The sequence below is a fragment of the Mauremys reevesii genome, linkage group 3 (assembly GCF_016161935.1).
Source record: "Mauremys reevesii isolate NIE-2019 linkage group 3, ASM1616193v1, whole genome shotgun sequence".
NCBI lineage: Eukaryota > Metazoa > Chordata > Testudines > Geoemydidae > Mauremys > Mauremys reevesii.
The window spans coordinates 48525826-48552799 of NC_052625.1; the positions used below are offsets into that span (position 1 = coordinate 48525826).

Below are 26974 nucleotides of genomic sequence, written 5' to 3' on the forward strand. Positions count from 1 at the left end.
TGTGATTTATTTATTTATTTGGCATATGCATTCTGGTCAAGTCAAGCCACAGTGTTCTTATCAACGATGCTCAAGGCACGAAGACCTCCAGGAGTCATTTAGCAGTCCTCAACAACATGTGTCATGGTTTGTGGCTGTTCACTGACATAGTGGACTATCTCTAAAGCGCCACTGAAATTCTGCTGCAGCACAAACTCCATGTCCACTACTAAAGCCGTTCAGAAGGCTCCATTGCCTTTGCAGTAAATCAAACCCAGGTTGATGTTAATTGGTGTCTGAGACAAGATAATTATTTTCACTTTCTCTGCAGAGCATGAAGCTCGCCATGCACCCTCTACTGTAATTCCCTCTCGCGGTAACTTATCCACAATGGGCATCGTGTTTGCAGAGCAGAACACAGAACACCAAAGGCAAGATATAGTGCCTTACAGTCCACCTGCACAGCCCTAAGATGTTGAGAACTCCAAAGATATATTGGAGAGGGAGTAACAGGCCACTGGGCCTCCCACCAAATAGACAAATAAAGGTAAAGACAGGGTGTTTGGAGATGGAGGATTGTTGAGGTAGCCATAGGTTTGGATAACCACACAAACTTCTGATTACATATCTGGACCTCAGTTTTTGAGGCCATGATAATAAAGTTCACCAAAAGGTGCACAACACCTTCCTGTGACTCTTGGGACAGAGACCCCCCAGACTCTCAGCTGAATTATAGAATTGTTCCTGGGAACATTTTTGAAACATAAGTAACTCTGTGTTATCCTGGCCAAATACCAGTTTGGGTAATGGCATTTCACCTACTTAAAATTCCCTGTTATTTCAGTCAAAGGAGCTATTCTTCCCTTCCCTTCCTAAAAACTCACTCGGTAGTATTGCTGTCATGGAATGGCTGTTGCTTTCTACCCCAGAGATAGCTGCATTTCAGTTCCAGTGTGTGTGAATAATTTATCTATTATTAATAGCAATTTGATATTATTTACTAAGCACCCAAAATGTACACCTCTACCCCGATATAATGCCACCCGATATAACACGAATTCGGATATAACGCGGTAAAGCAGTGCTCGGGGCGGGGCTGCGTGCTCCTGCGGATCAAATCAAGTTTGATATAATGCGGTTTCACCTATAACGCAGTAAGATGTTTTGGCTCCTGAGGACAGCGTTACATTGAGGTACAAGTGTCTTAGGCTCTCAGCAAGCAGAAAAGGAGAAAAAGTACCTGCTTCAAAGGTCTTGCACCCTAAATAGACAATGAGCAGAAGAGAGATGGGGGCTAAAATGTAAGAACAGCAAGTAGTATTCAACATAAATAAATTTCTCAAAAGCACGTATGTTCTGTTTTCAAAAGCGACTTAGGGTCAGATTTTTAATGTATTTAGACACCTAAGTCTCATTGGTTTCCATGGGAATTAGGTGCCTAAATATCTTTTAAAAATCTGGTCGTAAAGCACTGGGTGCATTAGACTTAGGCTCCTAAATGCTTAAGAGCCAGATGTTTAAAGATTAGGTACAAATGGGAATTAGGTGCCTAGGCAATTTTTGAAAATCCAGCTAGGTCTATCTGTTCCTTTAGGCACCTAAATGCTTTTTAAAATCTGGCCCTAAGTCACTTTTGAAAATAGGACTTAAAGTCTTAAGTCTCTTAGGCCCTTTTGAAAACGTTTCCTGCAATTTCATTGAAAGTTAGTCCCTTTTTAATATGGGACTTAGTCACTTCAGGAAATGTTACCCCACGTGTCTTGTGGTTCCACCTTTCAAAAATATTAGAATATTTTAATTTTTCCTCTCTCCGTGCTGCTCTCATTTCATCTCAGTCTCTGCATCTCAAGAAAAGGAGCTAGGATAGAGGTTAATAAGCCTTGTAGAGGCACTATGTTTTAAGGAGGAATTTGAAAGAGGAGAGGACGGAGATGTGGGAATAGTAGCAAAGGGATCCCAGTCCTAAGGGGTAACATGGAAGATAATCTGGAGTTGAATGTGGGAGATGGAGCAATGGGACAGCTAGCTGTGTGAACATCCCTTGTCCTCCCTCATCACATTCCCTACCTAATGTTTTGATACTCTTGCTTGTTGGTCCTTGTCTAAAATTAATTACTAAGCTCTTTGGATTGGGGACCATGTCTTTCTATCTGTGTTGCAAAGCACATAGCACACAATTCGGCGCAGTATAAATAATAATAGTGGTAATAGTTAATTGCTATGTAAAGCACTTTGGGATCCCTTGGTATGAATAGGACCTCACACGTAAGTTATTAGTAACAATAATTAATCATCTTCTATGCATCCAGCCTCTTAGACTCTGTGCAAAAGTTTTCTAGGAAACGATAAAGCATGGTGTAAAACCGTAAATAAAAAAGTAGATATCAAGCCCTGTCATATGCAATTTAAAATGAAAACCTTATGAGAGATGCCTTTTCTGACCTCTTTCATCCCCACTCTTCAAAAGGAAAAGGACAGCAACAGTTCAGAGTTGAGAACAAGTATAAGGGTGTTTCTGTGATTTGAACTATAAGTTGGCATATCTTGTTAAGCGAGCTCCGGTGGCTTCTTGTTTCACTACAGGCTAGAATTTGGTGAGGAAAGTCTGATTAATGGCTTTTACAAAAAGTGGATGGACACCCAAAGGAGAGGAATAATACAGTTGTGGCATTACAAGCCAGCAGTATATTAGACTTTTTTTTTTTGTTCGTAGGAAAGGATTTCCTGTTGAGGTCTTGGAGAAAAATAAGTTTCATTAGTTGAGCGTGGAAAAGAGAGAGAGCAACAAGATTGACTGTAATAAGCCTCTCCTTTTTACCGAAAATCCATTACTTTCTGAGCTATTAAGTGATGAAAGGGATTAAGAGAATAAAAAAAAATAAAGGCAGGACTGTATTCGTAAATCTAATAAAGATGATAACAGTAGGGCATTTTATAAAATTTGCATGTGAATGTATAACATCCTAATCCACTGGAAGACTGCATTGTACTATGGAAGGGGGAGGGGTATGTATTGAACATATAGGGATAAAAAATTCAACAGTAGAATTTCTCGCCAAGAAATTTTTTTTCCATATGGACGTCCATATGGTTTATCACAGAATCCATATTTTTGTCACCAGGGCCCATATGTTTAGTTTTTGCTCATATAAAAGGTGAAATCACTCTCCATTATCTGATTTCCTAGAAAGTGTTTTGTAGGTGTAACCAAATGTGGAGTACACTTTGTTCTGTAGGCCTCAGATGTTGGCGGCATAACCAGATGCGGTACACCTGGCTCTCAACAGAGGTTTTTAAAAATCAATGCCATTGGAGTAAAGTGGCCACCCTCTATTGGGATAAGGTTCATTAATAATTATATGTGATCGGCTGACATAGGGATTGGGGCCAACCCTGAGAATCAGGGAGTTATAAGCAACTTACTGACATGCCCTGGTCTCTCTTGCACCCAACAGAGTTCTTGACCAGAATAATAGAATCATAGGACTGGCAGGGACCTCGAGAGGTCATCTAGTCCAGCCACCTGCACTCATGGCAGGACTAAGTATTATCTAGACCATCCCTGACAGGTGTTTGTCTAATCTGCTCTTAAAATTTCCAGTGATGGAGATTCCACAACCTTCCTAGGCAATTTATTCCAGTGCTTAAGCACTTTGACACTTAGGAAGTTTTTCCTAATGTCTAACCTAAACTGCCCTTGCTGCAATTTAAACCCATTGCTTCTTGTCCTAAAGAACCATGCCCAATATACTTTTTTTTTGCGGGGGGGAGGTGGGGGAGGGAGTAAGTGAATGTAATGCTGGTGAAAGGTGCCAGATTGATAACCCTGTTTCTCAGTTAATCCACAGAACCGGTAGAGAATAGGTAGTGACAACGAAAGCTTCTGCACAGTATCTGGTGAGCCTCCTCCCTGACCTGGACATTCAGTCCTTGACCTTTTTGCTGAGATTTCCAAGGAGAGATTCAGTGACAGCAAAAAGAATTGGACATAGAACATTGACTTATTTCACACAGTCCCCAGATAAGAGTATTTTAACCAAATGTAAGTGTGCTATATTACTGCATATCGAGGAAAACAGCAGTGGTTTGTGCCCTTACTATACGTAGTATATAATGGAATTGACTGCAGTAAACAGGGATGCTCTGATGTTGCTATGTCTGTAGGATTTGTTAACTTACACAATGGGCAGGGAACACCCTATTCTCGCATCCAGGGGGAAAATTCCATCACCTATGCCATTGGATTTATACTGCCCCAAACTCCTGGATGTGCCACAGAAAAAAAGGCAGCAATGTGAATGTCTTATTCGAATTTCTCTCCTCCAGTTCATGTAATGTAAACTTCAGGTGGGCATGGATTCGTGCTTTATCCTCTACCTCCGTAACAATAATGGAAATTATTGTGGGAGGTTAATAACGGTTGTGCGTCAATACTGCATTATCTTCTAAATCACACAAAGAAAAGGCAACTATCTTCCTTAAATAAATTTAGCAGCAGAATCTTGGGGTGGAGGCAATAGCTACCATGCCAGCTTCTTGTAAACAATTACATTTCAGATAGACACATTTTAACCCTGCTCCCATTGGAGTCATAGATAATTTTGCCACGGACAACAGTTGGAGCAAGTTCAGACTCTTTATATTACCTGCGGCACAGGAGTGATAGACAATCTTAGCCTTGTAGAAGTATCATTGGATGCAGGCATTTTGTGTTGCCTTTTGGTGGAAGCAATCAATCATTTTCAGCACTGCTTTTCCTCGACAGGGTTGCAGCTCTGGAAGGTCAGTGGTAGGTGCTAGTGGGTTGCTACCTCATGGGTCTTGATTGATTGGGTACCGAGTCACTTTTCAAAAGCAACGGCTCATACAGTGTGCCTGACATGTGCAGACAATCTGCATGTGGCAGTTCCTGGGCACGATGGTCATACGTTCCTGGGCAACCTTCTCTGGCTGTCTGGTCAGTGCATGCATCTGAGCCATCTCCGCTGGAGATTTCTCAGTATGAACAGTCAGCATTTTGACCCCCACGTTGGCAAAGGGTTGGCAGTCTCTTGTTGTTTATAGTCATAGGGAAATATGCTGAGAATATGCTATAAATACTAAATGTAACTTAGTGAACAAGGAAATGGCAAGCGCTAAACACCTTTGATTTTCATGTGGAAATGCTGGTTTGTTTTCTTTTTTGGCATTAGAATGTAAGATTGAATTTATTTTAAGATTCTTTAGGGCAGCATTACATTCCTTCCACTGTTCTATTCCTTACCACATTACCTCACTACATTAGCACTTGTATCTCCCTCTGATGGCATCCAGTTTCCATTCCATTCACAGTGGCCAGGGATCATATCTCTGATCCACTTAGAAACACAATGATCTCTACCCCTGAGAATGCAAACGCTTTCTCAGTCAAATCTATTGATCTACAGGACTCTATTTCTGGCTTTCCATTCACTCACTTGCTGTTTCGGATACTGGATATTCTTTCTGGGGGAAGAGTTAACTTGGTTACTAGGAACTAGATGAAGAACATTTCTGTAGAATCCAAAGATAGAAGTGATCTTTTATATACATTAATGTGCATGTGTGTGTTGCACGTGTATGCACACATGGTACATTTCTTCACTGAGCAAAATTAAAACTGCAGCCAGTAATGCACTAAGCTTGGTGACAATAGTTGAACTCAGGATGGAGCCAAGAGGGGACAGCCAAGGTAAACTGCATTTGCATTCTTATGTTGCAGTCATTTAATCAAGAGTGGCAATGTTAAGGTGACATATACAAGCATAAGTTGGCTGCTGGAAGTGGATATTCAGGGGTAATACAAGGAGACTTCTTAGTGCCCAGGGAGGAAAAATATGACTTCTTTTCAGTACCCTTTTAGTGAGGCACAAATGTTTGGGGATAATAAAATACAAGTCTAGTGTCAGAGGGCATTCTGCAGTGCTGAGCCCTGGTACTCTTTGTAAATCACAGGAGCCCTATGGATGGCATTTTTTGCCTTCTCTGCGACATCTGGGCCCCACTGTGCTGTAGAAGCAAATAGTTTAAAAGAAACAGACTCTGCCCTAAGGATCTTATAATCTAAATAGAGAAGGCAAAGAATAGCAGAGAAAACAGGAGCACAGAGGGGTGAAGTGACTTACCAAAGGAACACAGCAAGTCAGTGGAAGTGCTGGAAATATAGAGTACAATTTTCATAGGCTCCTCGGGAGTATATAGGGGCATAAGTCCCATTGAAAATCATGGGACTTTGGCTCTTAAGGACTTGATTCTGTGTCCATTGAAGTTACTGGCAAAGGTCCCATTGACTTCTGTGTCACAGAACCAGACCCTGAGTGCCTAAATCACCTTTGAAAATGGGATGTAGGCTTCTAAGTCACTTTCACTTTTGAAATGTCACCCATAATCCATGAGTTTCAGACTAGTGCCCTATCCACTGTATCCTGCTGCCTCATGATAGACTCATAGATGACTAATTAAATGACTGCATAAGCATCAGGCATTCTTATACAGGTAAAAGTCTGCCAGGTGTATTGATAGATTGAACAAACAGAAGGGCTATTATTATCATATAACATATTGTAGTAGTGTTTAGAGGAAACCAAACTAGGGTCCCATTATGCTGGGTGTTGAACAAATATATAGTAAGACAGTCCCTGCCCCGCAAAACTTACAATCTAAAAGCCAAGAAAGAACAAGTAGATGAGACAACCGAGTGGGAAGGTGGAAGATGATCTCTCATTGGGGTGGTTCAGTTATCATGATTACACACACTGGTAACCTCTCTCAGGATATCTGTGAAGAGTACTTTGGGGTAAGGAAGAAAGTTGACTTTGGGAGGAATATAGAGTGTTTTATCACAGTTTCATTAATCAATAACTGAAATTACAGCAGAACCAATTCCTTGAGCTAGACCTCTATTCTTGGAATTGGATAACCATTTTTTTTAAAAGGCAAAGAATCTTAAAAAAAATGTCTACAGTCATAATAATGAATAGATGCCATGAAAAAGGTACCTCCATTAGAGGCAAAGAAGCTGTTTGTCTTAATAACAGCAAGGGTTGAGCAAGGTGTTGATTCTGCTGTAATTCCATTTTCTGGTTAGTCAAAGAGCCAGGGTGAAAAGTTTATCTTGAAATAGAAGTAAAATAAGAAAAAAAATCACATTTTTTTCTGGCTTAATTTGATGAAGGATTCTTTGTAAACTGTGATTGCATAGTTAATAAACCCTAAATATCTTTTTTTGTTTGTTTAGGAGTTTTAAAATTAGTTGACTAGTAGCTTAAAGAATAATTAAAATGATAAATGGTGTGGTTTTCTTTAACCAGTCAGGCACTAGGTGTAACCACCTTAATAATAGATGCTCAGAGGGAGCAGCACACATTATTTTCCAGAAGTGCAGACTACCAGCATTTCTGAATTTAAAGAGGGTGGGAGGAGAAGGTGACTTACTGAATCATTTGACCAAGAAAGAGACTAGTATAACGTATTAATACTATGCATGTATAAGTAATATAATATAATACAGTACCTTTCATTTGAAGATCTTAGTGCTGTTTACAATAGCCAGTTAATTTAGCTTCATAGCACCCCTGAAGTGTCATAGTGTAAGGATCATGCTCCCCATTTTATAGATGAGGAATTTGAAGCACAGACAGAGAGATTCTAAGAGGTGTTGAGGAATTTCAGTTCCTACTGAAGTCAATGGGAGTTGCAGATACTTAGAATCGTTTAGGGAGAGACCTAAATGGCTTGTCCAAGGTCACATAGGAAGGCTGTGACAGAGCCAGTTCCCCTGACTCCAATCCCAGTGCCTTAACTGCAGGGCTATCCTTCTTTCCTCTGCAAGTGATACAGATTTTGGCAGCATGGCATGGAACATTATGGAAGAAATAGTTGAGAATAGGAACGAGCAATTCATTTGAAGGTTTAATTGGATCTGTTTTCAGTGCTTGCTCCTACTTACCCACACAGCCAGATGCTTTTCACCCTGACTGAGACTTGTATTGAACCCTTTCCACACTCTCAGACCTCAGAGAACTGACAATTCATGCTCAGAGCAGGTCTATACTATGGGGCTAAGTCAATCTAAGTTATAACGGTATGCTTCTCGTTCCAGTGGAGTACTGGAGTTGACGGGAGAGCAATTGGTAGTCGATTTTGCGGGTCTTCACTAGACCCACTAAATCAACCCCTGGGGGATTGATCGCCATGTGTCATTCCCCCGGTAAATGGAAACAAGCCCTCAGACAGAGAGGGTCTTTCTAGAGCAGGTTATTTTAATTAGCCTACATTGAAATGTTCCTATGTAGATTTGGGGAACGACTTGACATGAATTCATTTTCCCAAACGCTCTCTCTTCCATCCACCCCAATTCCAAATAAAGATCTTTTGGATGGTGAATGAGTTAACATTTGTAGAAATGAAGCTACTCTTCTTATTATTTTTGCCACTTACTTCACATTGTTTTATGGATGGATTGTGTACCTATCACCAAAAGACTCAACTAATGCTGTTGTCCTCTTTTATCAAGGACATTTTTGAGAAACCACAGTAAAGCTGCTGTAACCCCAGCAGTGCTTATAATTATAGCCAAAAATAGAAAGCAGTACTTCACACATTTTCTTAATGTAGGGGGTGTGGTCCTTGACACTCAGCCAAGTTAGGGCTTGGTTGTAAATGTTTAGCACAAACTTCATAAATAGCCATTGGTTTATGAAGTTCTTGATGACAAAAGCTTTTTCTAGGAAGAGCACTCTTTGCTGGCTAGGTCTCCCACAAAGTAGTTCACTTAATTACCTAGTTGGACTGTACATACCCGATATACAATAGGCCTTTTTAGGGACCGATCGTAAGAACATAAGAATGGCCATACTGGGTCAGACCAATGGTCCATCTAGCCCAGTATCCTGTCTTCCGACAGTGGTCAGATGCTTCAGAGGGAATGAATAGAACAAGGCAATTTATTGAGTAATCCATCCCCTGTATGCCAGTCCAAGCTTCTGGCAGTCGGAGGTTATGTCTCCATCCTGGCTAATAGCCATTGATGGACCTAACCTCCATGAATGTATCTAATTTTTTTTAAGCCAGTTATACTTTTGGCCTTCACAACATCCTCTGACAAGGAGTTCCGCATGTTGTATGAAGAAATATTTCCTTGTGTTTGCCTATTAATTTAATTGGATGGTTCCTGAGTCGTGTCATGTGAAGGGGTAAATAACACTTCCTTATTCACTTTCTCAACACCATTCATGATTTTATAGATCTCTGTCATATCCCTCCTTAGTCGTCTCTTTTCTAATCTGAACAATCCCAGTCTTTTTAATCTCTCCTTAGGTGGAAGCTGTTTCATATCCCTAATAATTTTTGTTGCCTTTCTCTGTACTTTTTCCAATTCTGATATAATTTTTTTGAGATGGGGCAACCAGAACTGCACATAGTATTCAAGGTGTGGGCGTACCATGGATTTATATAGTGGCATATTTTCTGTTTTATTATCTATTCCTTTCCTAACAGTTCCTAACATTCTGTTTGCTTTTTCACTGCTGCTGCACATTGAGCAGATGTCTTCAGAGAACTATCTGCAATGACACCAATATCTCTTTCTTGAGTGGTAACAGCTAAGCCATGGGTGCACCAATGTAACATTCCTCTCTCTCCTTTGGCATATGGTAGTGCATCCCACAAGGTGCTGAACTCCTCATGTGAGATCCTGAGCATCCTGAATTCCCATTGGCTTTCAGAATCAGCCATAATAACTGTCTTCCTGGTGTATTAGAGAGACAAGGTGGGTGAGGTAATATCTTTTATTGGAACAATTTCTGTTGGTATGAGAGACTAGCTTTTGAGCTTACACAGAGCTCTTCTTCTTCGTGGTATGTTGTTCTTTTTGCTTACAGACACAGAATTTATTTGGTTTTGTAAGTGCCTCTATAACTAGGTTTTTATGCTCTCCCTGTACAAATATAAAACCTTGGTTTATTTGCCAGCTCAAACAAGAGTTTACAAATCCAGCTACTCTCCATAGCACAGAATATGGCCACTAATGTGCATAAAAAGACTCTGTGCTGAGATCTCTAGTGTTCCCGAAAGGCAGGAGAGAGAGATGAGATGAAGTAAAACTTTGGGAAAGTTCAGTCAACAAGATAAGAAGTACAGTCATACTGATTTATAAAGATACTATAACTTTTAAACATGTACTTTCAATCTGAAGGACTGCAGTGGGGATTTAAAATATTACTATTAAATTTTTAAAAATTACATAAATTAAGTGAACAGCCCATTAACAGGATGCCATCAGGATCACATGGCCAATTCAGATCAAGTTATATTATCTTGCCTGCCGGATTTGAATAAGAATTAAGAAATTACTATTCCAAAGTAGTATTGGGCATTGATCCTCATTTACAATGAAATTTGTCACCATAACTACCTGGAATTTTACCATTTTGACAGAAGCATTCCACTGAATCGTCTTCATGGTGCAACTATTAGTGAAGTATATTAGTAGGAGGAAAAGCTTCTAATTAGTTGTTCTACTTAAATGTTCAAAGAAGTCTTGTCTTCAAGAGAGTTCACTTGTAAGTAACAAGACCTGTCTAATGAAAGGTAACCCAGATCTGACAGGCATTGCACTTCCCTTCTTTGGTACGCGTGACTCTGGCTGATGGTTCCTATGTGTACTTGGTGTCCCACCAGCAGCATGTATTTCACATTTCAGTGCTGGCTCCTCATAGTGTAACCTGTCAAATCAAAGGTTTTTATTTTAGCATATGTGTCTGGGGTAATCGAGCTGCGAGGACTAAACTATGCTTGGTAAAACTGAATATATTCCAGCCTTTATGTTGAGCTAAATAAACTGAGATTCCTCTTTGTGTACGTGTGTGTGTGTGTGTGTGTGTGTGTAAAATAAATATATATATATACACACAAACATCATCATTGTTTTGGAAGCCAGTTCAAAACCACCTGATAAATACTTTCTTCTCAGTTCAGTGTTAAATTGTGTCTTTTTATGTCTAAATCCATATACATTTGGAGTCTCTTTTTATTGAACACTACAGAGTGAATGAGAGGGCTTGATTCTCCTCTTGCACTAGTGTTATACTGCTATAACTCCAGTGACTTTTTATGGAATTACTTCTATGAGAGGAGAATTGGACTGAGAGGGTTGCAGTATGTCTACCAACAGGGCACACTAGAGAAGGCAGGTGCTGAGCATTGGCATACAGTTCTCTCTATAGAATGTAAGGTAGTTATACGTCAGTCCTAAGATTTTTTTAAAAAACCAGCAGATAACCAGCTTTGGACAGCCACTAAAATGATCACTCCAGAATTTGCAATAGACTGAAAATGATACACCCGATGGTAATATATATTGCTATATCTCTTATTCACCAGATCTGTAACACAGCAGCATGTATGTCTGGTTAGACTGATGCAATAGAGATGCATTTCCCTTGAAAGAGTGGCTAGAATTTATTAACTTTTTTTTTTCTTCTGATAATATCTTTTCCACATCTGGGCTCCCTTAAGGACACAGATCACAACCATGGTCAAGTGTTCTTGTGTGCTTCTTTATATCCGGTACCTGCTGAGAATATTTTAGTAACTACACGTCTCAGAGAAATGAGGCACAGGCATCAGTTTCAACAGTCATTTTAAATACACTCTCACAACAGTAGAAATTGCTGCGTTGTGAAGATTGAGTTAAACCTCCCACCTCTCACCAACATCATTGTACATTTCTAGGTTGGAACTTAAGCCAAACATTGTTTTCCATAAACTGTGAGGTGCTGTTATATATTTTCTCATTGTGAGCTTCTGAACAAAACTGGCTTGATAAGATTTCTGGGTCACATTTTCATACCCAAGAGGCTCTGACTTTGGAAAAGCAGCTGGTCTTTTGGGTGCTTACCCAAATCGAACCTGAATTCCAAAACTTTTTCATTTTTGCTTGTCAACAGTGTTGACCTAGAATTATTTCTGACAAAGTGTATTTCTCTGCCACTGCTGGTTTTAACTGTGGTTTAACTATTATGGGGATTATAATGGAGGAGTATTTTGTGCCAATGCTATGGATGTTTTGAAATGTCAATTCTAGTAATAATAATTAAAGCTTTGCACATGTAGTGTTTTTCCTTCCAAAGACCTTAAAGCTCTTTAAAAACATGAATGAATTAATCTTCACAACATCCCTGTGAGGTAGATGCTTATTTTATTCTCCATTTTACAAGTGAATTTATCTCCCAGCTTCTGTTGAAGTAGATTGACAAAGAATGGAAATGGGCTTATGCCATGCCTCCCTAAAATGACAACTGGCAACATCTGGGGGAGGAAAGGCTTCTGCTGGTCTAGTTTAACCTGGTGGGAGCTGCAGCCAAAGACTTGTGAGACTAATGCAAAGAAATTCCATTAAAATTTAAAAATAAAATTTGCTTTGTCCATCCCTGCTTCCCTTTTGTAATCACTTTCCACAGACATGAGCAGTTGGAGCTTTATTTGGTCAACGGCTAATTGATTTTCTGCTAGTGTGTATGCTCCAGTATGCAAGCTATGGTAGGATGGGACACTGCTTTGGCATGTAAAGTGAACAAAGTTCCCCAAACCTCCTGAGAGAGTCCTGACAGAAGAGGCAAGGAGAGGAATCAGAGAAGAGCCATGAGATGGATTAAAGGATTAGAAAACATGCCTTATAGTGATAGACTCAACGAGCTCAATCTATTTAGCCAAACAAAGAGAAGGTTAAGGGGTGACTTGATTACAGTATGTAAGTATCTAAATGGGGAGCAAATATTTTATAATTGGCTCTTCAATCTAGCAGGGAAAGGCATAACACACTCCAATGGCTGGAAGTTGAAGATAGACAAATTCAGACTGGAAATGAGACATGAAGTGAAAGTCATTAACCATTGGAACAACATACAAAGGGTCATGGCGGATTCTCCATCACTGGTGATTTTTAAATCAAGATTGGATATTTTATTAAATGAAGTGCTTGAGGAATTATTTTGGGAAAGTTCTATAACCTGTTTTATACAGGAGATCAGACTAGATGATCACAATGGTCCCTTCTGGCCTTGGGATGTATCAATTTTCATGCCCTCCTCCTGATTATAAAGTTATGCTCAATCAGGGAACAGAAACAATTCTATGTGACTTATGTGACCAAGCACAACAAATCAATACAGCCTGAACAGCCTGGTTTCAGGTTCAATTACCTTTAAAAGAAAAAAACACAGCAACGCCTCCAAAAATTGTCTGAAAAATTTCAGGAATTTGCCATTCTGAAAGCGCACACACACAAAAAAAAGTGTGTGTGTGTGGGGAGGGGGCTACATTTCTCAAGAAAATCACTCATTTATCTTTTTCATTTCTATATAGTATTTATTTGTGTGATTGGTAGCAAGCACTGCACCTGTGCCTTAGAGTGGTTTCAGGTGCTCATGATTTCGCCTTACCTGCCATCTCCCATTTTATCATGGTGAGACTATGTAGGTCCCAAGGTCTAAACTCTGTCCTTGGACATGGTGCAATGAGAGTAGTATTTAGCCTCATATGTCTTAGGAAATGTTAAGGGAGGAGCCCAGTATCATACATGGGTATCTAAGGAGGGCAGCATATCTTGCCTTGTGGATTCTCAGATAGGCACGTGGGTATATAAATGTCGACATTTGTGATTCAGGGGTGGTTTCAAAGTTCAAACGTGGGATCTGGAATCTTAATGTCTGCCCTTGGAAAATTCATTGTGAGCTAGTGTTTTCTTTTTGCCATCAAGCCTTGTGCTGAATCATGTAGCTCCTGAGAGGGGAAAAAAAGGACTTTGAAATTTTGCTTTCCATTTATTCCTATTCTGTTATTTTGGGCCCCAGTTCAGGAGAGCATTTAAGCACATGCTTATATCCATCCCTATTCAGGACAGTACTTATCTATCTGCTGAGCTTTAACACCATTGATTTAATGTTAAGCATATGCTTACATGTAGTCCCGAACAGAGATGCTTTCGTGAATCAAGGCCTTGGTTGGGAGAAGGATTGGGACATGAGGGATTTGACTGTACTGCCCAGCCTATCTTATATATGTTGAGGGAGCTGTGGAATAATTGCTGCTGGGCCCTATATTGTTCCTCAGTAAAGTCCATAGCAGGGCATCCTTTAACTCACTAAAGGGGGAAAGAAACAACTCACAGTAAAACAGGGACGGTGCTTTCATTCCATGTTGCCTGCATTAATACAGCATTGTAGCAGCAGCTGTCTTTTTTTTAAACAGCTTTATTTTTTTCCCCTGTAGAGTAAGCTGACCAGATTTGCAGTTTATAAAACTGGGACAGCCTAGCAGGGGACAGGGCTGTCCATGAACCATCTTCAGGGGATAATAATATCAGTAATAGAATGACTGCCATGACAATTGCCGGGAAAGGTGAATTGCAGTGTATGTGCAGTAAACATTTTTTTTTTTTGAGATTGAGAGAGAGAAAACAAGCGAGCTTCTGAGTTCAGTGCTGGTTTTCATTAGAACCAGGGCGACCCACTTGCTAAAAAGTTGAACTCTGGTCAACTCCCCTCCTGTAAACTCTTGACCTCAATGTTATTTAGAGAGAGAAAGGGCTAGAAGATTTGGTTTAAATAAATAAATAGCGGTAGCAAGGAATCTTCCAAGCTCTCCTGGCTCTGATTTTCAGTTAGAAGTAAAATATTATTAATAACAAAAAATAAATCGCAATATTATGAGCAGCATGTTTCTGTATGCACTAAACATCCCAGGCATCCAAGTGTGGATCCTCTGATTTGTTCTGTCTCATCTGGTCCAATGGAGCTTGAGTTTGTTGACTTTGAAGGCATGCTGTAAGGCCTGTCTGTTTTCTCAGGCTTGTCCTGAGGCAGTGGATTAGTGGGGGTGCGGTGCGCTGAGGGAAAGCAGTGGAATTGGGGGCAATGCAGCCATTGGTGAATGGTGGTTTTTAAGTTTTACATCAATTTATACGGGCACCTATACTTTAAAGTGAAATAATTTTTGTACAAATTTTAAACTTATAATAAATGAAAACATAATGTTTCTGTCCTGTTGCGGTCTTAAGGACAAAGAACAATAAATACCTGAGAATCAAATAGACATGTGTTTGAATAATGGCTGTATTTAGGAATCTGTTAAGTCAATAAAGTAATATATTTCCTTGCTGCTCGTGCAGCAACATACCCACAAGTACAGAGATTCGCTTTTTAGTCCACTGATGCTCAGTTGTTCCATATGGTTGACATCATTCCAAGGAGGGCTTTTAAAAAATAAATAAATACATAAATATATTCCAGTCACCGGCCATATATAGCAAGAAGTTTCTGTGAAAGTTGGTCAGAGTATATGTCTCAAGTTCTCACACGCTCCTTAAGCCTGGGTCCAATTTTCCCTATTGTAGACCCAATTATGCTTCTTCCTCATATTTCGGTAACACATATATACAGTATCCTCCTGCAGCCACCCAAAGGTTGAAACCTGCTCTGGCAGGAACCTCTCCTCCAGCCTCCCTTAAACAACACCTTCTGAAAATGTCTCCTCTTTTAACAGTGCTTGCTGGAAGTCCATAGGTCTCTTCTGAGATCATTGGGTCTGTCAATCTTGTTTAACTATTTAAATACCCAGATACCGGTGAAAGATTTGTTCAGCTATTTAATAACTTGGCAAATGGCATGAACAAGCAGGCACATTTAATTGACAATTTTTTTAATCCTTAAACTCGGAAAGGGACAAGAAATGAGACAGATGGAAACAGATTTACTTTTTGTTTGTTTGAGTTGGAGCAGAAGAAGTTTAAAGGAATGAAAGGATATTTATAGCCTTTTAAAATCAGGAGCAGACCTAATTCCCCCCCTCCTTTAATTTCTAGAGAAAGGTAGGCTGATAAAAGCAGGAAGCAGATTGTTTGTTTGTTAAAAGCCTCTGAGAGCCTGAAAGTGATACACATTCCTCCATTGCTCTGCCTTCAGTTCTAAACAATTCAGCAACAAAGATTAATCGACTTTGTGTGCACATGTGATTACCTATCCAGACATATCGGTGTGTGTGCATATGTATCTGCATACGTACATATGTACGTATGCCTGTGGAATGTTATTTTTAAATCATTCCTTTTAACTCCTAGATTTCAGCGTTTGACCCCCTACTTCAAAAGCGAGAGATTAAGCGGGCCCCATTATTTTGACATCAAATGCAAGCCCTATTCTGTTGCTAGGATACAGAATGTGGGACTATAATATTGCCTTCTTGCAAGGTTATATTGCCTAAGTGTGAGTAGCAGGCCATATTATAAATCTAAGTAAGTTAAGACAAGAGATAATGATTGCTGCTTTTATCATATACTAATTAAAAGGGAGGGTGGGAAGTCTATACAACAGTTACACCATGCACAACCTTTTTATTCCGAGGATCTTCTGATATGGGAAGCACGATGAATGCACAATTTAATAAAAGTCAGTATGAGCCAGGTTCTGTTTTCCGTTTCTGCCTGTGTAAATCTGGAGTAACTCTACTGATACCAATAGAGTTATTTCAGCTTTATACCAGTTTAACTGACACCAGAATCTTGCAGCAACATACCCACCGATGAGCCACGAACCTGGTATATTGTGGATATTGTGGGTTTAGTACATTGACATTGTAGTGGCTCTGAAGCTGTATTTTAGTAGGCCAAAGCCAGTGCCTGATTGATTGCCATTACTCAAAAAAAGGGGATTACTCATGATTTTTTTTTATTATTATTATTATTATTATTATTATTATTGGTGAAAATCGCTCTCTCTTTTCATTGGAAATGTCAACATTGAGAAATTTCAACCAGCTCTATTCAGGAATGGCCGCTGTTATGAATCACTTCCATCCCAATCCAGCTTGATCACGTAGAGTAATATCCTGTACCCCACTGTGGAACAGTTCACTCAACCTCTGTGCAGAAGGGAGAACCGTTAACTGCATAGGCCACAGAAGGGGCGGAATGTAAGCAGAGAGTAGACACTCTTGCCTTCATTAAAGGCTGTGTAAGAGCATGCTAACTGCAGCTTGGGAAGGGTAGTTTAAAAACAAATTCTTGAGCTGCTGTGCAGCAGCATTAGTGTTCTCCTGTGTCAAGGTTTTTCTTTTATAGGTAGAGGTCAGATGACCATACCTCAACCAATGGCTAAGAAGATATTTGACACCAAGAACTATTGATTAGTTAAGAGAGCAATTCTGGAGAGCTGATTTAGGTCTCAAAGCTGTGTTTCAGCAGGTGGGATTGTGTCTGGCAATTATTGAGTGCACAACATATATGGCTACATGGTGTTTTACCATCCAACAGCAGTAATTTGAGTCTCAACTCAGTGGTTAAGATGGAGCCCGAGTTTTGTATCTGGTTTTACTTTCTGTATTCTATAGCTTTTATTTTAGGATTGGTTTAGTTTACTCTAATAATTAAATACATACTTTGTACCTATCTAGCCCCTTCCATATGAATCTCAAATATATTGTCACAATATGTCTTTCACAATAGTTAGGATTATTATCCTTATTTTACAGCTGAAAACACATTTTTCCAGAGTCCACTCATTTGGGTGTCTCCATGTGGGGTGCTGCAATTTTGGATGCACCCTCCCCAGCTCTGGTTGATTGAAATGGAGATGTGCATGAAACAGCGGAAGCAGAGAAAATGGACTGTCTTCAAATTTTGGCCAAAATTGCTTCTCCAGGGTCAGACAGGAAAGCAGTAGCAAAGCCAGGAATAGAAGCTGTGTCTCCCAGACCTCTGCCTTCACCAGAAAACAGTATATGATGCAAGATATCCATATGACAAATTGCACAGTCATGTGATGAATTGCATTACTCGTGTACCTTTTATGGCCTCTTCCTACTAATCCATCTGCCCTGGGGTATATTCTAGCATTCCACAGCTCTGAATAGCCATTAAACATTCCTGCTTTTCTTCGAAATGCCCACAAAATTACACCGGTCTGAGGTGCAGACTGGTAATATTCAGTTCTGCACGAATGACTGGTTTAAGGCCGAATATCTCTCAAAACATGAAGGCAAGAAATTGGAGACTTATACCAAGAAATGGGAAGGTTTTCCATGATTTGTTTTTGACTGTAGGACTTGCTTCTAACCCTAGAAGGTTACAAGATATTGGACTTTAAAGATGTCAAATCTTTATACAATGGTGTGATCGCTGGTTCTGGAACAATTTCTATAGCGGGAGTGCTGAGAGCCATTGAACCAAACTGTAAACCCTATATATAAAGGAAACCATTTAAATCCTGGGGGGGTGCAGCAGCACCCCCAGCACCCTAGTTCCAGCACCTATGGGTGTGATGTGATATAAGGGTTTTATTTAGACTTTTTTTGGTAAGTCCTGTATAACTCACTAAGTGCTGCATAATTCACTCATTGCTTCACCACTTATGTACGATGCATCTATCCAAATTCATGCCAGTAAACCTATATCCTCCACCACACAATCGTGTGTGTGTGTGTGTGTGTGTCTATAATATAACATCCCTATATCACTATATAAAATATGTATATATTATACTGTGTGTATGATTTAATAAATTCTCAGAATAAATATTTATCGTATGTGTTCTGGTGGAGCATGTGACAGTGGGTTGTAGAGGTTAAACCAGGAGACAAACAGTCAGGACATTTGGAGTCCTAGAAAAGTACCTCTAACCCAAGTTAACACTTAGGTCGCTTTGAAATCAATGTGACTTAAGCATGTGCTTAAAGTTAGGCATAAGTGGAAGTATGTGCTTAAGTGCTTTTTTTTCAACTGGGGCCCTGTTGAAGTAAATGGAAAATATTCATAGGCTGCAGGGTGATAGTGGCAGAGCTAGCAGTAGGATCCTGAAACCCAACTATCTTATTGTGGCCTTGGACAAGTCACTTAACCTTTCTGTGACCCAGTTTATACATCTGTACAATGGATGTAAAAACACCTATCTCTCAGAGGCCTTCTGAGAATTTATTAATGTTGAAGTACTTTGAGACCCTTGGATGAAAGGCACTTACAGAAGTGTAAAGTATTATTTTATGTATGTCTGTAATAATATTTCACACTTATAAATCCAAGTGTGATATGAGCACAGTTCATCAAAAACAATATAATGGGTTTCGTGGTGGAAACCTGGGCATATTCCTGACAAACTGAATCCAAAACTACAGGACATAGGGAGGGAAAGAGAGCTCTTAAAACAAGATAGTTTCACTCTAAATTCACAACTCAGATGTACTTAATTTTCAACAAACCCTGTGACCCTCTCCCTATGTCCCATTGTCTCTGGAGGATTGTGAGAAATAAACTTGTTACAGCACTATTTTTCTCTTTCTCCCTCAGGCATTTTATATTGTTTCAGAAAAACATGAACTGGGATTTTTTTAATGTTTATTTTTAAATATGAAACTATATGGACAATATTATTGGTGCATTTCTTGAAATGTGTCCAGAATTCAAACCTGGAGGCTATAGAAGTGCTGGAGTGAAATTGGCCATAGACAGTTAATAAATTCTGAGCAGAGATGCATAAATCAGCAAAGGGTATCTTTCAAACTTTTTTTTTTTCCAAAGGGTGGGCATGGGGGAGGGAAATGTCTTCGGAGAATTGTTTTCTATCAGCTCAGAAAATAGAGAAAAGAATCCAGCAATACCCAGTGCTGGTTAGCAGATTGTCATTTTTGGGTTTGATGTTCCTGGGTTTAATTGTCTTTCATGTGAACAATGGCAGGAGCTCTCTAGTGTGCCATGCGAGCATGATAAAAGGGGGCCGTTCTTGCATAGCAATGCCTTTTTTTTATTATTAGCGTAAAAAATTAGCAAGCTGGAAGTCGTTAGAAGGAGTTCCACTGGCATTAATTGTAATGCAGCCTGAATTTGTTTGCAGACCAGTGCGGCAAGACAATAGCAGCAGGGGAAAAAAGCAATATTAATAGCCTTTTACTTATTGTATCATTTTAGCGAGCCTTAATAAGGTGTCTGCTGTCAACTGGAATTTATTAAAAAAAAAAAAAAGACATGGTAATTGATGTATTGCAGTAAGTATGGATGAGGGCTCAACTTGATTAATGTATGAGTTGGCTTTTTAAGGCATTTTAAAAAGGCTTCTTAACTGGGTCTTAAGAGACTGGCACAAGCCCAGTGTAAACTACCTCATTGCAGTTGGAAAACAGCCTGACAGCTGCTGATGTCTCCTGGGCTTTGCCTTTTTTTTTTCTGATCAGAGAAAACTGAAGTAATATAGTCCTCGTCAATAATTGCAGTGCTTAAAAATCTTATAAAGGGATTTCTATTCTTCCCTCCGGAGATAACTTTTCAAAGGTTAAATTAGTTTTACTTGTGTGTGCTTCAAATATTTCAGGTCCCAATAAGGATCAAGTTTTGTTTTAAATAAACTGCTAGTTTGTGAGTTGCATGGGATTAAAACCTTACTGAATATCTACTGTTTCTAATAGGAGTTGGATATTACATCACATCCAAGTTTTTCTCACTCTATTCCCCAAAACAATCTACTGCACATTGCTCATTGTTACATTCATGTTGCCAGTTCGTTTCACAGAAGGGCATTCGTTTTTTATTTTTTATTTCTCTTGAATTTATTAACTCCTGTTTTGAGACCTTACCTACTGAGAGAGTCTAGCAGACCTGCATTCAGAGCTCAGAATAATCTAGAAAGGCAAAAGCTGGGATTTTCATAGTGGCCAATGAGAGTTAGGTACGCAACTCACATTGAAATTCAATGCAAATAGAGTGCCTAACTTCTTTAGTCTCCTTTTGAAAATCACAATCTAAAATATCATACCTGCCTGGACATCCATGGGTGCCACCAAAATACTGAAGAATGATCTAATAAGATTCTTCTGATTCCTAGTATGTGTGAACCAGGCATTCTGTACATGAACAAGCTACCAGGAAATAAGAGTAGTATGAGTAAAAATATGCTTCTTTAACTATGCTGTGGACTTCCTGTATTCCTTACCTGAATTCCTCACCTATTGTGCCCTAAGTCAAACAACTGATATGTGGTGTGTTGTGCTGATGGGATCGGCAGCAGTATACGTACATCTGTGTATATCTGGTACACTGGTGTTTCTGCTTGTAACTGCAGCTAGCCAGTGGGCAAGCAGAGAAATATGTTGAAAGGAATCAGAGAGAAATGGTTCCTTTGAATAAATGTGTTCATCTTATTGTCTCCCGGGGTCACCGTGATCTTGAGGTGTAAGTTAAAGGGGTAGGCATTTAATTGTATTTAAAAATGTCCGTATTTGTCATCTAAAATAAAGAACAACTCTGTACTGACTGGACTAATCAAGTTCCCATCTGCTCTGAAAATGTCATCTGCGTGTACACAAAAGTCAAGTACAGAAATGCAGACTTCTGATTTCCCATAATAGTATGTGGTCCTTCCTGATATCTTTAGATCTTGCCCAAGAGAAGTATTCTTCCACCTATATAGATGCAAACTTAATTTGCCTGTATAGGCTTCATCAGTCTCAGGTCTTGGGGAAATATGGCATCTATTTATACACTCTGCAGAATTTGGAAATGCACCTGCAGTTGCTGTTATAGATTGTGTGCCAGTGTGGCTGTTTTGTATTCCTAGTATCTTTTGAACTTCCTGCTGTCACCTGGAGACATTCTGTGTCCTGAGATGCACCTGCCCTTCTTCTTAGCGTATGCACAACGTACCTCAAGTGGCACGTGACCAGGATTCATCACCAGATTTGGTCCACTGGTTGGATCATTAGCTTCCCTGGCTGGGGCCGGGTATCGATGGGGAGCACAACCTGAACGCTGATCCATGCCCCCCCTGCACCTGCCCTTAAGGATAAGGACCAAGATGTGGAGCCTTGTAGCATCACATCCTGGAGTACTTTGTTTTTAATAATTTTTTTGTTGTTGTTGCTAGGAATGGAAGTATGGGCAAGACACACCAATCAGAGCTATTTCTGGAGTCTGTGTGCAGCCTAAAAGTTAGCTGTTCCACCAAATTGGCTTAAATTGGTATCTCCCAATAATATAAAATAGTTTTTCTAGTTTCTTCTTAGGGTTTCAGTTACCAAATACTCAGCAGCAGAAGGTTCAGACTCACATTATTTTAGCTGCTTCCCTGCATAGTCATTGTACTATTAACTGAACTGGTCATCTAGTTTGAAGGAGTGTGATTTGTAACCTTTGTTTACATAAGGTATCATATCGGTAAAGTTTTTAGTAGAGGGGTGATTTGCTGTGAACTTTCTTTTTGAGTTTGTCATCATTTCTTATAATGCCATTTGTCTTTTCCTAGCAGGTCATTTCATAATACCCTATTCTTCCTCAGTCACAGAAAAGAAACCAGAATTAGTCTGCAGGACTATGAAATTGCATTAGTTGCATCTGTTGCTTTTCCTCACTGCTAGTCTTATGCACTCTCTTAGAACCCAGACTGTGTTTCCAAGGTATTTCCCCAGTGGATTCAATATTCCCATGTGAATAGCATTTAAACATAGGTGTCTCTGAAGTTTACTCTTCCTTCCTCTAATTACTCCTGTGTGGCAGATGGTGCAAATGGTCCAGCATACATCTGTGTGATCCTGTGCATAAAAAGATGCTATACCAAAGGCTTACTACTTCCTTTTTCCTAACTCGTATTTCTCAGAATTCTTTTCAAAATCCAATTTCACCAATATTATTTCCTCCTTTTTCATGTATTTTCTTAATTTCTAGATGTGGACTCGAACCAAAAACTCTGGATCTGAACACTCATAAAGATTAGGGGTGTTTGAAATCCAGACATAGATTCAGATCCAAATTTTGCCAATGGCCCCATCTTTATAATGAATGTAACTGAAACCTTGGATCTGAGCAACCCTAAAATGTTAGCTATTCACAACCCAGATTTGAATATTCTGGCTTTGATCCCATCTCTATATATTATCCAATTTATCTGTCTCTTCTTTTTCACTAGACTTGTAAGCCTTTGCTTTCTCTTTCCCTTCCTGAGTCTGACCTATTATCAGGTATTCAATACTTTCACGTATAAGTGGGTCTGGTTGGAATTAGAGGGGTCCGTCCACCTCACATCTGCAGGTGGTAGCACCTGCACATTCTTTTCTATACACAGGAACCTGCAGAGCAGGCAAGAATAGGAGGGAGATTGGTGACTGTGACCATTAGTTTGAGGTTTGCCATGTGCATACAATATTCAGTTCATATGCAACCAGAAATTCCCAGAATTCTCAAGGCCTGTATTAACTGTATTAAGCTTCCTGGGAAAATTCTAGTCACTGCCTCATCTGGGGTTCTGAAGATCTGCATTCTGTCTCTGGTGTTGCCATAGACTTTGTAAGGGACTTTATGCAAACAAGGTTCATAAGTGATCTTAATCTCTCTAAGACTCAGTTTCCCCATTTGTGTATGGGGCTAATAATATTTAACTAGGTAATAACAGGGCTGTTGTGAAGCTAACTAAATGAATTAATGTAAGTAAATAACATTGATATCACTGGAAGGAAACAGCAGCATAATATTTTGCACTTATTAATTAATAGAACTGTTCAGTAATTTTGATTAGAAGTGAAACAGAACTGGAGCCTTACAGTACCATGTTTCTTAGGAAGTGAAAGGCATTGTTACTCGCTTTTAGCAAGCCTGAACCTGCAGCAACGAGTTTGTATAGCTAGAACACTGCAGCTGCTTCGGAGTTGCGTGTGAAACAGGCTGAATTCACACATGTGATGCTGGCAAAGTCGTTTCCTACGTTTTTGTGGGAGAACTGGTTTGTATGAGCTCACAGACACAGGGTTTTTTATCAAAAGGTATGCATGTGAATAAGCCCAGTTTTTTTTGTTGTGGTCAGATCTCATTACCAACCCGTTAGCAAGGTCCTCTCACTGAAACTGGGAGAGGAGCTAGGCCTAACTCTGATGCCACAGAAGAACTCTGATCTCAAATCCCCCCTTCTAAAGCTGGCCTATAGTTATTACATGAGTAAAAATACAGAAGACTCCACCAGAAATACACAGACTAGGTATCTCTGCTGACGCATCAATACAAAGAATTCTGATCACAGGGCAATTTACCTTTCTGAAAGTGGACTAAACTAATGTGAGCCAGAACATACAGCTAGCTGTGTTACCTTGGCTCACACTGGATATGTCTACAGGGTTTTTTTCCATCTCATTATTTGATTGCCACATTGATTGATTACAAAGGTTTGGGGTTTAACTCTACGACTCCGTCCAGGGTAAACCACAAACATCTGGGGAGTGTCCAGACTGGTCTTTATTAAAAAGGTGTTGAGTAATATCTTACTACTCAAGGTGTCCCATGATTGGGCTATTAGTACTACTTAGCATGAGTACTGGTGATAGACTCTAACCCATATTTAGGCAGTTCCTGATAAATGGAGGGATTAAAAAGGTATGTCAAACATTTTTACCCAAAAAGATTTTTTAATTGAGAAATGTTTCCAAAAATGGAACTTTGTAAAAAAAAATAAAAAAATAAAAAAAAAAATCAACATTTTTTCAAATTTTCTATTTTGGGGAGAAATCTTCCACACTATTTTTTTACCAAAAAGTTGCCAAAATTATCAAAATTATTGAAGTTTTTCATTTATTGAAAACTGCATCATCATACAACATCTAAGTTTTTTGGTAAAGACAAATTTGGAAAATCATGTTAAAATGTGATTAAAATTTTAGTAAAAAGACCTCAGAAAACTTGAAAAATGGACCTATTTCAAAATGTATCAAATGGAAACAACTTAAATGTCTCATAATGTTGTTATCTTAAATTGTTAACACCTATTTTTATCCAGTTCTGGTAATAAAACACTAAGCCACTATTTACAGGATGCAATCAAACACAGGTGCTTGAAGAATGTATTTTTTCCGGACTTTCTCAGCTCTAAATCATATCCATATTGCCTGAGAAACCAAGTGAGAATGCTTCTACTGAGTAGGGTTTCATAGAATCATAGAATATCGGGGTTGGAAGGGACCTCAGGAGGTCATCTAGTCCAACCCCCTACTCAAAGCAGGACCAATCCCCAACTAAATCATCCCAGCCAGGGCTTTGTCAAGCTTGACCTCTAAAGGAAGGTTAAAAACATCTAAGGAAGATTCCACCCCTAGATAACCCATTCCAGTGTTTCACCACCCTCCTAGTGAAAAAGTTTGACCTGGCTGATTATATGGGATAGACTCAGCCAGTCATGGACACAGGAAATATATCATGTGACTCCTGGTGGCTCAGGGCACAATGGTGGGGGGAGGCTAGGTGGCCTAGCTGGGCCAAAATTGAATGGTGTTGTGATCCCATGTTCCAGACCGCAAAACCACTCACTCAGATTTGGCTTGGCTGCCGCTGACTTAGGTCAGAGGGGCAGCTGGGCCACATTTGAGTGGCGCTGCAACCCTGTGCACCTGCTTGGCCTTCCAACCTTCCAGTCCTTCTGGTGCCCATGGGGACTGGGCACCTCCAGCCCCCCAGAGAGAAGCAGAGCAGGGGGCACCAGAAATTCCCAGTGCCCAGGAGGATGGAAGGACTGGATCTGGGTTTTTGTGCTTCTTGGGGATGCAGGGATGCAAGAGGAGGCAGAGGTTGGGATTCCCAGAACTGCCTGTCCCCTGGTGGGCATAGTACTCTTCAGCCTGACCACTTCTCCAGGTAAGAGCTTAGGGCTGGGTGTGAGGCAGGGAGACCATGGGGTTGGGTGAAGGGGGAGAGCTTGGAGCTGGGTGCAGGGCAATGTGAGAAAAAGAGCCTGGGGCTGAATGTGGGGCAGCAGAAGGAGTGTGTGAGTGGTGCTTGGTGCAGGGAGGAGAGCGTGGGTCTGGGTGCAGAGGCAGTGGGGGGGAGTGGGAGGCTGGGTGCGGGGGGAGTGTGAGGCTGGGTGCAGGAGGGGAGGGGAGGGAAACTTTGGATCCCCTAGGAAAATTCTGCTTGTATCCCTGATATATCAAAGTATAACCCAAACTACTGCCACTTTATAGATAGCTATCTGAAGCAGAACAATTTTCAAAATATTCCTTTGGACAGCTGTGAACATGGACACTGTCTGAGTGAACCACTGCAAGTACGAGGCTGCATTTTGAATAGGAATTGAGGATGACTTCTCTTTCTTTAATAATTAGAGACAAACGCTTTGCACGGTTCTGTTTTAGCATGTGCACTTGCGTATTTTAGAAATGGGCCTGTACCAAATCCCCAATTCTGCATTTGTGTCTCAGCACCAGCTCTGGAAAATGTGTGCATTACCTGGCATGCACAGGCTAAAGTCCCTGCTTTTGTCTTGGAACTGAACATAAAATACCTGACTTCATGGATGTAATAGTGTCTTGTATGTAGTGGTGAAATGTCACGGTTAAATTTATATGCTCAGAAAGGTTATAAGGTAAAGCTAAGTGCACCCCACAACATTTTTATTTACCCAGGATGTCAAACTAAAATGTTTTTAGACATGCTAATGAGGAGTCCTTGCTCCCCGTTAAGAAATGTCATGAACTTAGTGCTGTACAAGATGCTGTTTTGTGCAGTTGAAACGAAGTTCCGCATCCTATTTTTAAACCTTGACATGATCTGAGATTATGGTAAGTACAGTAGTGATAGCTTTCCTGTTTATAAACTTTAACAGAAGAAATCATGTTGCAGCCTTATGATGGGGATACAATAGACTTTTTATTCACACTGTGGGTATTTCTCGGTACTTCAGAGACATGTTTTTTTTTCTTATTAACCTGTTTTCAAAATAATCTTCTCATATCAAAGCATGTTTAAAAACAGATTGTTTTTGATAGCAGTAACTAAAATGCAATAAGAAGAAGCCTTTTGATCTGTTGCAAATAAACTCCTTTGCAGATAAATATGTAACGAGTGTATTTTTGTTCATTTGCTATCAAATTTAATAATAACCAGTGGAATTGAGTTCAACAAAAATGGTTTCATATCAGTCTTTGAATACATACTTTTAAATATTAAAAGATAATGATTTGTACGGCA

The 26974-nt window shown here is 39.8% G+C and overlaps 1 protein-coding gene across 9 annotated transcripts in view; it reads left to right on the forward strand.

Annotated features, from left to right (window-relative positions):
• ESRRG (estrogen related receptor gamma) overlaps positions 1 to 26974 on the forward strand; it is a 473961-nt gene that overhangs the window by 151315 nt on the left and 295672 nt on the right. The window contains exon 2 of one of the 9 annotated variants that reach the window (XM_039530383.1): positions 9655 to 9766. The exons of the other annotated variants lie outside the window; for them this stretch is intronic. The gene's annotated coding sequence lies outside the window, so the exon portion shown is untranslated. The remainder of the gene's footprint in view (positions 1 to 9654; positions 9767 to 26974) is intronic. 9 annotated transcript variants of the gene reach the window in all.